The sequence below is a fragment of the Haliaeetus albicilla genome, chromosome 4, assembly GCF_947461875.1.
Source record: "Haliaeetus albicilla chromosome 4, bHalAlb1.1, whole genome shotgun sequence".
NCBI classification, from domain to species: domain Eukaryota; kingdom Metazoa; phylum Chordata; class Aves; order Accipitriformes; family Accipitridae; genus Haliaeetus; species Haliaeetus albicilla.
Window position 1 is genome coordinate 26,567,483 of NC_091486.1, and position 15,195 is coordinate 26,582,677.

The window sequence follows — 15,195 nt, forward strand, 5'->3', positions numbered from 1 at the left end:
AAAGTCCCACATTTATACCTCAGTTAGAAGAAAGACCTACCTAAACAATCACTACCAAAGCAGCTACCAGGAAAACATGGAAAATTAAGACAAATTCAACATATGAGGAACACAAATAAGAGAGGAGGAAAAAAATGAGACAGACTGCATAACACACTTTGTGCTTTGTCAAGGCCCAAACTCCTTACATCCAGAGCTCAGCACCATGACTGTGTCTTCTTTATTGGCTCTGGGGCCACTGTAAGTAGAGGGTCCTTCCACAGCTCCATGACAGCAACATAGGCCTTGGCACTGGCCATACATGGTCAGGACCACCTTGCCCTGGCTTTGACAGGTTTCAACACAGATAAGGAAACTATCAGTGGCTAAAGCTGTCACATGGTTCCTGCCCACTACATGTTCACAGGCAGTTTTCAGTTTCTTCAATCTTAACAGATACCAATTGGTCACTGTCTCGCTATATTGCTGCCAATAAACTTTCCTAACAGCGAAGCTGTGGGTAACTACACGTCCCTTGCAGGCACTGGTGAGGGCCCCAGATCATCTGTGCACACACCATAGCTCCTCCAAGGTGCACACTAATGAAAGAGCTGTTCGCAGTTCACCAGACTTATGTTTTCATAGTGTGTGTGAAACACGCAAATGTTGGGGTTTGTATGAAAGGATAACAAGCTGCAAAGAGTGCTGTGCCACCTTAATTGAGAATGTGCCACACAGATCTAGTATGTACCAATTTCTAGACTATCCCTGGCTATGAAGTCACCATGTTTACCCCTGCGTGGAGCAAGGGTGTCCATTAGCCATATACAGCATGGACAGTTGCAGAATTAGAACTTTAATGTAAAATAAGGAGCATATCAGCATGACACTATATTCATCCTAAGTCTTTATCTGTTTTTCAGAAGTTTATGCCAACTCAATTTGATCAATGATTGAGGTGTGCTTACATTCAAGTTGCTCCACTGATCTGTACTTACTCTTCACTGCCTGGTATCTGCACCAAATGAGCACTTCTGAATTTTCTTGTGCATCATAAGTTACAAGCTATACCACCTTGTAACTAGTACATGAGAAATACCAGGAAGAATCAATTTCAGATGGAAATGCTATATAAAAGTTGTGACACTTTAAATTTGTGTTTGTCAAGCTGCTATACTCACACTACGTAAACTATGAAACAATAAAAGACTTTATGGAGAGTGCCTCACAATACTAACATCCAACTAAATCATCCTGGAGCAGGCTGAAAATGTATGGGCAAATATCTGGGTAGTCTGAAAGTTCCTGAAATATAGTATACATCAACTAGAGTATTTTTTCATTAATCTGTAGCACTCTAAGGGGCAAATTTAACAACACAACTCATTAGTGTTAACAGTGCAACTGAATCCCCACAATAAATGTTTACCCTTATGCTTTACATGTCAAATAGCAATCATTTATTCAAGAATTTTGCAAGTATAATTTCTTGTAGTTTTGTCTATTTTCAAATTTTGCTGGCCAAGAATTGTATCTAATATTATCAGCAAGTTTTTTTATTGTTGTTACATAAAATTTTTTAGGCATGATTTCATATGCTTTTGTACCCACTTGCATTTAGGTTTTTTGAAGTGTTAATGCATAATTAACTGTATAGACTTTTATCTGTTTAAATTAATCCTTACCTAAAATCTCTAAATCATGATTGAATAAGCTTGCAGTGTAATCCTATTGATCACAAAGCATGCACTTTCTCAAAAAAAAAAAAACAAAACAGAAGACAATGTGAGCATAAGACCCATCTTACAATAGAATGACAGAAATCAATCTCTTGCAACCAAATAATAAAAATGTTTATAACATATGTTGAAGAGTAAAGATACTTCAAAGAGCATCTTGTTATTAGTAACTGCAGCAAGTATTTTGTTATTTTAAATTCTTTCTAAGGTAATGGATGTGCTTAAGGTTACACATACTTATTTAGGGATGTACATAAGAAATAAATACTTGCATCACACTCAAAGACAACTTCATTTTTCAACACAAAATCCAAATCTTTTATTAAAACTAGAATTGCTTCATACTTCTTTTTGTCATTCCTATTGTATGTGGGGTCACAGTGCTGCACATAGAGTATATTTTTATCCCCCAAACTATTCAGGTACTAAAGTCTTAGTAGTAGTACTGCTATTCCCAATGCATTAAAAAAAATTTACTTAAGTTGCACTTAGACAGTTCTTCTTCAGATTTGAAACCTGGTTTAGAGGCAACTGCCATAACACATGTTACACTAAAGCACTAGAAGTAGTTTCTCATGTCTTCATGAAAACCCAGGAGCTTTAATACTTGTAGGAATTTCAGAATGCAATATATTGTAAAAGATGGTAAACGACCATCTTCAAAAACCTAATTAGTAGTGAAAAAATACACATAGGGTGACAATATTACATCTTGAGATCAAGTTAAATTTGATCACCATTTAAAAAATAGTGCCATCGCTTTATAGAACTCTTCTACTGAATGACACCCAGCAAAGACTGGTATCTAGTGTTAGTAATGTGATCATACATACACACTTATGCTAGACCATGCTGCCACTTCACATCCTTATTCTGTAGACACTCACGGTTTCTCTGTCAAGTAGATAAAGACTCTTTTTGGCCCCACTTCCATCTGCTGCACTTTAAAATTTAGTACATCAGACTGGTTATGCTGCTAGTATTCCAATGGGGTACAAATGCTTTATCAAAGAAATACAATAAAACCGCAGCTCCTCTTGGAAAATTAAGTACAGGAATGGCCCTATTTTAAAAAAAAAAAGCTCCTCCACATGCCAGTATATTTCTCAGCATATAGCTTAGCTCAAGACATGACTCAAGGAGTATATTGTTTCGATTTGCAGTTTCTTTAACCTTCCTCTGCAAGATACACACCGCTAGTTACATCTGGAGAAAGATTACTGTATATACAAACAGAAGTGTATTAAATATCTTTTCATACAACTTTCTATGCTTGCCAGAATAGTAAGAGGAGCTTATATCATTTTTGATCATTAAACAGTCTTAAGTTTTCCTTAAATACATTAACATTTGTAGTAAGCAAACAGCTGAGAGCAAAACTCAAGTCTTAACAGAAAAATTACTTTCAATATAGATTGACAAAAAACCTAAAGAGAACTGAACCAAATATGGGTCATTTGTTTACATGGCAGTGTGTGGAAATCCATTCTCTGGAACAGTACAACTCAAACTGCAAATCACAAAGTGACTCAAAGTTCAGAAAAGGTAGTGCTAACAGCTTCTTTGTTCATCTTGGTAGAGAATAGTCTTCAACAGCACTTCTATCAGCCAGGAAAGGAAATACTGCTATTTACTGGCAGCAGCTCTGTTCCTCCAGGGTAAAGTTAGCCTTTATGCTACAGACAGTAGTTACAGCCAGTTCTGACTCCCCTAGCAGAAGGGAAATAAGCTCTTCCACAAAAATAAGCAAAAGTTTTGTTTCCAAAAGTTTAGACAATACTGGCTGTGAAATAATGTCTATATTTGTCTTGGGTGATGAAAACAGTCCATACAGTCCTTAATCTAAGATTTGATTGTGATGAAGACGAGATAATTCATTAGATCTTCACTGATGCTAAAAACTGACATTTTTTTTTTCCTGGCAATTTTATTTCTATTTTTAGTTCCCTGTTGACGAATTGCAGAAGCTATAGAAATAGACTGATCTAGTCACCTCAAGAGACATGATTTAGAAATGCTCTGCATTCACTCATCATAATGATTAACATATACATTTGGCTATTTTATTACTTGTTGCAGTTTTTCATACCTTTCAACCACAAGAAATTAATACCGTGATAGTCATATAGAGTTTATAGAGCTCTTCTACCACAGAGTATCAAGCTCTTAGAACAAAGAAAATAGTATAATAAAAAAAAGAACCATTTTAATTCTATAACTTCATTAGGAGTTGTTCTTCTTCCTTAGACCTATTTCTGCCTCTGGAGTATATTAAACAGTCCTTGCTTCCATAAAGACCAGATTACTAATACGCAGTTTTTGATAGGGCTTTGATGAGATTCCCTTGAATTATTTGTGCCCAACTTCCTTAGGAGAACAAAAACCCCCATGATGAATGGTTTTTAATAATGGCATCACAGACCCAGACCTGTCTGATCCTGTGATCTTTCCACATGCTTCTAAATACTTTTATATCAGCTTCAATAGAAGCTGAACTGTTCTACATTGTGGAGAATCCTGCCTAGAAAGGGATGGTTCTTCTACAACAGAAAAAAGTAAGATGCAGTGCAATTATCACACAGTAGGCTCCACCAGTGAATAAATTAGACTATTTCTTCAACTACATCTTGGTAACATCTGAACTACTGTTTAGAAATAGCTACTGTTGCTGAAATATTGATAAATCTTTTGTGTTACTGAAGAGACAGTCCCTGCTCTACTACTTTTGTTCAAAGCAAAACGAAGTACATGGGGAAACACTGAAATAGCATGCCTTGACTAGTAATATTGTTGTTGATTTACATCCTGTGGGCCTTATAAAAGTAGCAAGCCTTCAAGGCAGAGTTCTACTGAAAAAGGACAGCTGTCAGACAGAGCAAAAGCAAGTTGCAATTCATTTATCTGAATACGCTCAATTAAGAGAAGTACATTGTTGTAAGACAAAACAGAGGTCTGGGATAAAAATTGGGAAGATGCATTCATGTTTATCTGAAAGTTTCTTTTGTTTAAGTAGCAAGGTTCACTGTGGTGGGTATTTTAATCTCATTGTAATTTACATTCTTGTGGCATATGTAGTCTTTGCCTTTTCAACAGGCCTCAAGATTAATACACAAAGAGCTGTTGGACCTGCAGTGTGTGGCAGCACACAGGACAGGGGCTTGTGAACCTGTCTGAATTGGATATATACAGGACAGCTGCCAGTGTTTGGAACAGATTTAATGATGAGCTATCAATCCTGTGTTCCTTAATGGACACTATGGAGAACCAGAGCCACAGGAGGGATTAGCAATATGGAAAGTGTTTTTTAAAGTACAACTCATTGCTGCTATAATCACTTCTTTCAAGCAGATTTTGGAAGTTTCCAGTTCATATCTCTTTCTGGGACTGCTACACTAGGAGAAAGAAAGCACAGGGATCCTGGAGCAATCAGACAGTTAAGACCCAGAAGCATGCCGTTCAACAGAGATGCAACAACATGCTTTGTTTTTCCTGCCATCTGATATCAGATTACCCACTTATGCTAGAGAACTGAACTACCTTTTGCAGAAGGGTATTACATCTCTGGAGCAGAGACTAAAAGGTACAGTAAGCACAGTATAGGGAAGTTAATACATTTAATTGGAAAAAAGAGGCATTTTTGAGGAAAACCTCAACAAGAACTTGGTAAAAATTGAAAGTCATCAAGATGTGAAGTGGAACTCTACCCCTAACTGTTTGTGGAAAAGCAGGCAGGAACTTTATTTTGGTGGCATTTGGGAAAGTGATGAGGAAAGATACATAAGAGAACAAAATACTGTTCCTGACAACATTAGTATTGTTGAACCATGCAATATACACATAAGAAAACTGAATGACTGGGTGACTTGCATTATGTCCCAAACCTCTTTTATCCCCATACCCCTCTTCTTTCATTACATCCTATTATGACAATAAGTATGTGGCAGGTTCTAACAGAGAGGTTTTACTGGATTTAACAGCATTAATAAAAACCTCAATGCCCATGTGTGAGCTGTGATGGCTGAGAAGCTTGTACAAAATTTACGTCTACCTCTCTGCACAGGTTAGTAACCTTGAGCAAGGAGGCCTGTTTAACAGCTGATAACAAAGCTGTTAAATCAGAGAGAAGCCCTTTGTCAGACTGCAAACATTGAGATACAAACTGTATTATCTCACGTTAGAACATCCTGCAGCACAACAGTGTCCTCATCTGCACCGTGCTCCCAGGTAGTAAGGAGTATCAATGTTGATGATACCAATGCAGCACTTGGTTTTAAGTTTCTCTTACAATCAAGACTTACATTCAGAAACTAGGGACAGACCAAGATACAATAGGTATACTTTTGAGAGAGAGACTTCACCATAATTGTACTCACAGTACTTTCATGCAAGAACACTCAAGAATTACAAGTAAAGTCTTCCACTGACTGTTTAAAACATTACTAAACCCAAGCATAGTTGGTTTTACTGCTTTGGTTCTATATAATGAGATTTCTAGATGCCAGAGACATTCAAAATGTGAAGACTGAGGCACTTTTAGCTAGAATTTCAGAACTACCAACAAGGAAGAGTTATTCTGTAGGATAAACCTTATCCTTGTCTCAAGTTATTTACTGACTGTAAATTCTTCTTCAGGGAAATATTACCCTGTAAAATGTGATACAATAATCAAGTAAAGACACAGAGGAGAGCAGGCCTGATTCATTAATCCAAGTACTGGTATTTCAGCTGCCTGTGCAGTGACACAGCAGTCCCAGTTCTTTTGGGGCATATTTAAAGCTTGTCAATAAATGAGAACAGACAAACACCGTCATGCTTTTTTTCTATACAAGACCAGAACAAGGTACAGACAGGTTTTTTCCTAGGGTTCTGGAATCATATAATGTTATCAGAATCTCAACTCCCATTTAAAAAAAAATTAAATTTCTAGTTCCTGTAACTGTGAAGATAACATTAAAAGTGCGATGTGAAAGTAATCAGGAACATAAGGATCAGAAATGTTAGAACCTGGAACAGCATTTGTGAGCAGCATGAATTCTTATCAGTGAGCTGGTATATTCAAATTCACTTTTCTAGATCCCCTACCTTCATCACATTAGATGAAAACTCAAAATATTGACAATGCTTACAAGATCTGATCCCATAAGATAATTAGTATCTTGATGTACCTCAAGTTTCAGGCAATTTGAATCAGGACCTAACCAAATAATGCCTATCTCCTGTATGTCAAGTCCTCCAGATTGACCTCTGTATTCATAAAATTACTCTGTAAATCTGACTATGAGAGGTATACAGATATTGGACAAGGATTTAAAGTCAAATCAGCTGCATGGCACGCAAGAAAAAAATCCATTGGGGCCCAATCCTCTTTTCTTTGATATCAATAGCAAACTGACCACGGATCTGAGGTCACTAAGTAACAATCATTGATAAAGATTAAACCTGAACAGCTACACATAGAGGAGGCCTACAGAAAATAATCCATGCTGACCAGGAAGAAGAGGTAAAACCTCATTAAAAAGTCACTATTTCTATCATTTACTAAAAGAATCTACACATTTCCAACTAAAAAAAAGAATCTCTTCTCAAAAAAATTCTAAAGACATGCACTATTCCACAGAATAGTGCATGCATAGACGGTCTCTGAAACTCCCATGAAACAGTCAAAACAAGTATTTTGTTCTTGTTTTATCTTACCTAAATCTACATTTCTTCTTTTCCCAAGACATTTGAAGTAATAGAATAGGTTATGTTAGAAATGAAAAAAGTTTTAACTTCCAAGCAAAGTTTTACCAACTGGTTTCAGTGTTGATTTTTAAGTGGTTCACACATAGTTAGTAAAGGTACAGGTTTTGTAGTTTCAGGTTTGTTTGTTGTTTTTTTTTTTTTAAACATAGGATAGCTCTTTGAACTTGGAAAAAAGTATGTCCTTTTATATCCTTATCAAAGCTAGTACAATTTATGTGAGTATTATCAGCATGATTTAGAACAGAAAAAGTATAATCCTAAACCAAGTTAGCTAGGAGTCAAATACTGTAACAGAGGATGAAACCTGCCTGAATACATTTCCAAGAATTAAATCTTCATGACAAAGACAATGTTTTCGTTCTCCAAAGTCTAATGATAAAGTGTTTAGTCTAGTGAAATGGACCAAGTGACTCGGCCAAAGCTGACAGCTACAAGGAAAAGCCATTTCTAATTTTTTTTTATTTGAAGATACTGCTTTTCAGATCACACAGAACGCAAGAGGTGCTCAATTAACAGGCCTGGCCTAGTATATTTTACAGTTCACCGCATAGTTGGTTCTTTTTCCTTTGGAAGGACTCCAGAAAAAAACACGAGAAACTTGCAGCAAAATATCTTTGCATATACTGTATTTAAATTACTGATTGAGTTAGCTAAGTTGTATCAAAAACAGATAGTAAGAGTAGTATGTTTGATAGTATTGTCAACCCAAGCATTATTATACTACCAAGCCGCATGGGATAGACAAATTTGATTTCATGTACTTTTGACTGACTTTATATGAAGCCATCCTGCAGGAGCCTCTACATTTACAGAAGGAGAAATTGAAGTTGGAAGAGACCTATTCAATTTCTTAATCATGCTTCCTATGAGTATAATACATAAACTTCTATAGAAAACAAAAAGAGCAATCCAAAAGATAGCAAGTTATCTAGATTCAAAGCATAACATTTAAAAAGCTAAATACAAATAAAAAATAAAGCCATCCAGTCTGTTCTAGATACTCTTCTCTAAAAACCACATATGGTGTAAACGACATTGTACATAAACAGGAAACAGAAACCAAGTAATAAACTACTACAGTAGATATGGGGAAAACCTTGTAGAAAAGAAACTCACACACAAAAAAACAAGTAATAAAGCAATCTCTGAAGAGAACTCCATGTAAGGATTGCTGCAGCTATTCCTGTCATCTCCTACAAAATCCCTAAAGCCCCAGAGACAAAGGCAGCAGGAGAACAAACTAGTACCATTTACCAGCATCTCAGACCTAATTCTCCCAAGTAAATAAGCACAAAGTCCAGTCATATTGTGACTATTGACAGCAATATTTCTTATAAGATAAAATTAATAAAATGGATAAGAATGTGCAAAATAACTCGGTCAACCCTATTCCTTCACCCCAAAACAATTCTTAAAGAAAAGCAGGGAACACTGACCCTCAAAAATTCTTAATTTCTGGATTTAAAACTAAGTCAGTCCATAAATAATTTGAACTAAAAAAAAAAAAAAAAGCAGCTTACTTGGAAAAAAAAACAAAAAAAGGTGTTCATTTGCAATGATGCAATACTAAAGTTTTGGGGAGTTGTAGTTTTGTTTTTTAAAAAAATCAGTAGTTTGGGGCTTTTTGCTTAGTTTGATTGGTGACAGTGTATTATATCATTTATGTCCTTTTCTGATGACTGTTTCATTTATTAGACAATGGACATAAGTAACAATGCACGTTGTCTACTTACACAAAAGTAATGGGAAAAATCAAAGGGAAAAAATAGCATAGTTAATCTTTCTTACACAGGAGTAAATAACTTTAGAAGCATGAGCAAGTTTGCAGACATGACTGCCAAGTTAATAAGCATAATTACATTTCATGCTTCATAGTCTGAGCTGATCAACAGCAGGGACCAGAAAATATTCCTCTGTAGGACATTACCCAGATCCCTAAGGTTTTGGGTTTCTTCCTTCAAAACAAACTCCTGGTAGATCACCAATAGCACAACAGTAAATCAAGTTGTGGTCTTACATATGGCAGCTGCTGTGCACTTCTGCTCTGCTTGTATCATTATTAAAGAAAAAAATGTTTACTAAAAATATTTTTCCTGATTTTAAATATTCCGAGATCACACCCACTACTGTATGCGCCATCAGAGTGGCTCTCTGCACCCTTCTGTACTGGACCTGACAGACACCCCACTGGAAACCAACCACAACCATGTCCATGTTCCCATCTCATTCCAACCTCGCTTTGAGCCGGGTCCTAGTGCTGATCTCGTAAATATTTATGATTATTGTATCAAATATATACACACATAGAGTGGCTTTAAAAAGCTGACACTCCTCTGAGCAAAGAGGCCAACAAGACTCCTAGGTGTTTCAACAGAAGTCTGTGTATGAGTTTATGCCTAGCACCTGCAGGTGATTACTCAGGTGAGCAACACATGGCTTCAAGGGTTAAAGAAACAGTATAATAAGATTCTTGAATAACAGGTTGGAAATATCTTATTGTGACAAAGCGGTAGTGTTATTAACTAAGCCACACATTTTTAAACATGCACTGTAGAAACATTAAGCTCAGACTGCATACAGTTGCTGTTACCCTCTTAACACACAACTCTGCTGGGCCATTAGCTCAAGTTCTTTGTATTTCATAGTTTGTCAATAGGGTTGTTTTAGAAAAGTAAAACAAATTAACTTGCATAATGATGTATGTATGCTTATTAACTGTTATTTTATAGAAAAACTGTACAATAGCATACAACTGTAAGTAACCAAAACAAAATATCCATATGTTTTGAAAAACTGAAAACCCATCAAACAGAACAGCCAAATCATTTACCAAGCAAAACTAGAGCTTTACTCAGTCTTGTGCTTGTAACAAGATTTCAGCTAAAATTTGAAGGGCCTAATCCTGCAATTCTCTCTCACAGTCACTGACCTGCTCTAATCAAATATATATTTCCTTTTCACAAAGAAGTTACAGGCCACAGAGGCACCAGTTTCACTGACTGTTCCACAAGAAAGTTTTACAAGCATCTGAGGGAAAAAATCCTGAAAGCGTCTGTCTTCTTCAGACAGATGGACTGGCTGAGCAATAAACCAGTTAAAAGTCCATCAGCTTCACAAAAGATAGCCTTACAGCAGGCGGGAAAACTGCCCCAGATCTCCAAAAGGCTTTTCCTGCTCAAAGTCTGCACGACCAACAGCCCAGGGGCCTGCTGCAGGAGGGAGAGGTGGGGAGCCAGGCCTTACAGCTGCTGCTTCCGAGAGGCCAAAGGCACCAGGTTACTGAGTACTTGCTCTGTAGGGCAGCTGAGAAAGCAAACCAGCTAATTTTTTTATTAATAAAAAAAAAACCACAACAGAACTACTAACCTGTTAATGCCTTGAAGTTCTCCATGCTTCTAGTCACCTGGGAGCCTGCACCCCTGCAAACACCCCCTCACACCAGCACTGAAACAAGACAGCACAACGTCCTTCAGCACTGATTTTAAGTGTGCGAGCCCCACCAAATGGCTCATAATTACCCAACAGGCCCAGCAGGCAGTAGAGAAAACTCATTACACCTCAGCACGGGCGGCCTCCTTCCACCTAGACCTTTGCCACCCCGCTGCTCCAGGTGCCAGGACTTGTGGCAAACAAGCCCCACCTGGGCACCCTGCGCCCAGCCACCACCAGCTCACCCACTGCTCATTTCAAGCTGATGAGGCAGACACTGCAGGCACAGCTGGGGCAGCAAACAGGTGGTGTGTACCCATGGAGTAAGGGCTAGGCAACCCTGGAGGACAGGCCACCACCTGCCTGGTTGGTGAGGTAACCTCGCCCAAGCATGGAGAGGGAGGTGTGTTTCCTCACAATACCTGAGGGCTGCCACCAGTGGCGTATGCTGCGTTGTGCAGCCTCGTCTGTCCTGGCGATCCACCTGAGCAGCAGCACGGAGGCACAAAACTGAGCCCTTGGGTGGCTTTGGACATGTGCCCTGGCATCTACCAGAAGCTCCTGCCCCCAGCAGACATCTCCAAGGTGAGAGCGGTGGTGGTGTGACCTAGGAAGGCCTTAGGACATTTTACATGTCAGTCAGAAACTGTTCCCTGAGAAGAAGACTTATGGAGTGTGAGGAGACCTCCTCAGCTGCTGCCCTGAGGGCTCTCTGCTGTGGAGACACAGCAGAGTGCTGCCTTCTGCGGGGAGACCCCTCTCCCAGGCCACCACCGCTGTGACACACAGGATGTGTTTGCCTCCGCTGGGCTGCGGATTCAGGGATAATTACAACATCCCAATTTACTGACCTGTACTTAGAGTTTCCAAGTTTTTCTAAATTTTGCATGATGGGCTGGGGTGCCCCTTTGTGGAAAGCACGTTAGAGCAGTTTAGTTCTTTACTGTTGCAATTATCTTCCGCATTCCCTGTGGTACTTCCTAGTCATGTTTAATGCACTGCAAGAATTGTTTTAACTCATGTTTTTGTATTATATGGAATTTTTAAAAACTATTATTTATTCTGCTTGCCAGGTGTCATGCCGTCTGCTCTTTAAAGAGCAACCTCTGTCCTTGTTAAGAGTCAGCACCGAAATGAATACGTCCGTTGTTGGTGCCTGCTCAAGTGCTGCTGAATAAAATAGCACCTAAGTGCTTCCCATTTGCAGAACTGAACCTCCTAGGACCCAGGGTTTTAATGCTTTAACTGCTCTTCAAAATTGAAAGGGATGCGCTGTTAATATTGATGATAACAAACAGCTACCCTGTGTAATGAAACGTGGCTCCCGCCTGTTCGTGACCTTCTACGCCAACAGCCTGTCCCCACACACGGGCACCCCCAGGTTTGCGGTTGTGAGCAGGAACTTTGTAATGCCCTCCAGGCACAGCAGGAGACAGCGAATGCTCAGAGCTCACCTGGAGGGCCTGAAAAAGACAACATCGATGCCCGTACCTAGGTGTTCAAGGATGCTTAAAATTTACTATAAAGGGTGGTGTGTGCATTAGCTGCATTACACTTGGCCTAAGCTTCAAACAGGAGAGTCCAGAACAGAGCTCGATTTGTCTCGTTTTGCTTGATTTTAGTTCCAGTAATGTGGTTAAATTTTCTTTTTAAAGACTTGAGCTATATTGAAAAATAATTTCTGATAATCTTTTATGGCACTTTCTCCAACTTCTAAAACCGTTAAATATTTCTCCTCTCTTTGCTCCCCACTTTATTAAAACATCCATCTGGTAAGCCATTTTTTCTTCTGCCTTTTAAAGGTACTTTTTAAATTCCAAATTTAACATAAGATGTACAGAAACTTTGTTCAGCTGACCCTGGCAAATTACAGAACATGTTTTTCACCACTTTCTGATGTATGCTTACTATTCTAAAGAGTAAGATTTTTTTTTTTCACTTGTTATAAGGATTTGGGATGCTATTAAACTATTTCCCAACTTTTGCACCGCTAAAGGTATAACAATAACCAAACATTACTTGTGATTTAAATTTTTTATTATTTAAATACTGCCCTAAAAGATGGAACAAAATTTAAACAATCAGTAATTTCAGCTAAACATCATAGAAAACCTGTGAGAAGAAAGCACGACATGAAAAAATCCATAGCTTTAAATAGGAAAAAACTTTAAATTTTTAAATAACTCATAAGAACAGCAGATATAGGTTTAATGGCCTCTCTGCCTGTGTACTTACGATATGCTTAATAGTCTTCATATATGACTGCAAAAGCTACACCTATGCTCTGTTAAAAGGAGCCTCAATAGACATTTAGGTCCCAAATTTCCTTCCCAGCTTGATCGAATTCTTCTAACACATGTGCTCCAGACAATAGTGCATTATTTATGTAAGAATGAGGAGTCAGAAATGCTTCCCAAAATTAACATGGGGAAGACCTAAGGCTTTATTTTAAAACTTAAACTGACTAGGAGTTCGATTTAGAAGTCAACTGGATTACTTCCAGGAGAAAGAGTTTTAGACTGGCTCCGAAATGCAAAGAAAGTATCTAATTCCTTTCTTGTTCTCAAATCCTCTGTGGTACTAACTCTTACAGATCAGATCATATATTTTACAGACTGTTACAATTATAAACTCACTTTCATCACATGACTTTGTGATGTAATAAATAAAGCTTTTAATGCCATGAATGAAATTATGCAACTTTTGAATCAGTCATATAACGTTCATCTGAACCTTTCCATAACTAAGTATTTGTCAAATTCTCTGATGCCGTGAGCCTCCAAAAAGTTTGTTCAGTCACTGCTGAACTTCATAAATCAAATTACTGTCAAATGTTACATAGTTATTGTTTAGTATTAAAATAAGTGATTATTATACAGTCCTCAATACATAATATTAATTCCAAACCTTGTATCTAAGTATGCTTATTGAATTAAGGAAGATTGTTTACATGAGCAGGTTTTGAAAGTCAGACTCAACAACAGTGGTAATCACCTGGATCATGGAAAAAGCCCCAGCCTGTTATTTGATTTCATTTTTTAGTATTTTTTCTCTTTAGAAGAAGAAATGTGTAATTGAAATCTTACACCATTTCTGAAATGACACTGCAGGTCATTTACAAATATTTCCTAAACTAATCAGCCTGTGTGTGGGCACAGGGGACTGCATGCGTGAAGCACATCACAAGACATGACAGGATTTAAATGTACTGTTGATTGCACTGAAGTCCCATTAATGTCAGTAGTAGCTGATGATACAAGCAGGCAACCCAGTTTGTACTCGATGGTGGAATTCCAACTGGTATTTGATCAGGCTCTGAGAAAACAAAGATGGTTGGATGATAATAAAACAGATTTCCCAATACTGTAAACTAGCTAACCAATGATCTGAAGTACCTTTACCTCTTTTTAAACAAGTTTGTTAATTTAAAAAACAAGCAAAAAAACTTTAATCTAGAGGTGTTCCTCTGACCTCATATAAGGCCTTTTCTTACCAAATGGGTAGCATCAATGTAGACACTCTCTTCTGTGGACAAAATGGTGCTGTGCTGTCACCCCTTTTTCTCCAACTCCATCTGTCAGCCTGACAAAGTTTCCTGGAGGTGCTTTTTTTTACCTGATGGTTGATTAAACACTTCCATCATCAGTGGCAATGCTGACAAAAATCATATAATCATATTTATTAATTTTTAAAGTGCTGTATTGTGAGCCCTACAATTATCTGAAATGGAACAGCTGTCATTTCTTTATGCACATGTACCTAGGCTTCCCTAGGGCTCTTTATAATATTAAGTTAGAAAGGTCTCTTTTTAATGATGCACAATGGATATATACGTGCCAGGTAAGAGAAGATAAACTGCACTAACTCAGAAACATAACAGAAAGCAGATTCCCCATTTTATTAACAAGCAAAACTTTCATTGAAGTTGCAAGGTCTAAAGTTTCTTTTGCATTAATCAGAAGTAACTTCACTGAAAGCAGGGAAGTTGCAATTGATGTAATTAGAGGATGAACTTGGCTTAGAACTTTCCCTTCTACTGAAACTAATGTACTTATGGCTTAAATGTACAATGAATTGTATTATTTATAATATTTTAATTGATTTTGAATAGGAGCCAGACAAAAGTACAATATAAATAGTACCAGGAATGGCAATTGGACGGATTGTTTTTCACTTTTCTCTGAGAATGAAAGAGACAATAAACTGTTTAAAGTAGCTGGGCTTTTTCACAGGGAAGTGAACACAAAGTGAACAAACACTGAAGAAAAAATAATACAGTCCCCTAGGACTAGAAAACGCTCTG

The 15,195-nt window shown here is 37.7% G+C and overlaps 1 protein-coding gene across 5 annotated transcripts in view; it reads right to left on the reverse strand.

Moving 5' to 3' along the window:
- PDE11A (phosphodiesterase 11A) overlaps positions 1–15,195 on the reverse strand; it is a 151,850-nt gene that overhangs the window by 127,557 nt on the left and 9,098 nt on the right. The window lies entirely within an intron of this gene.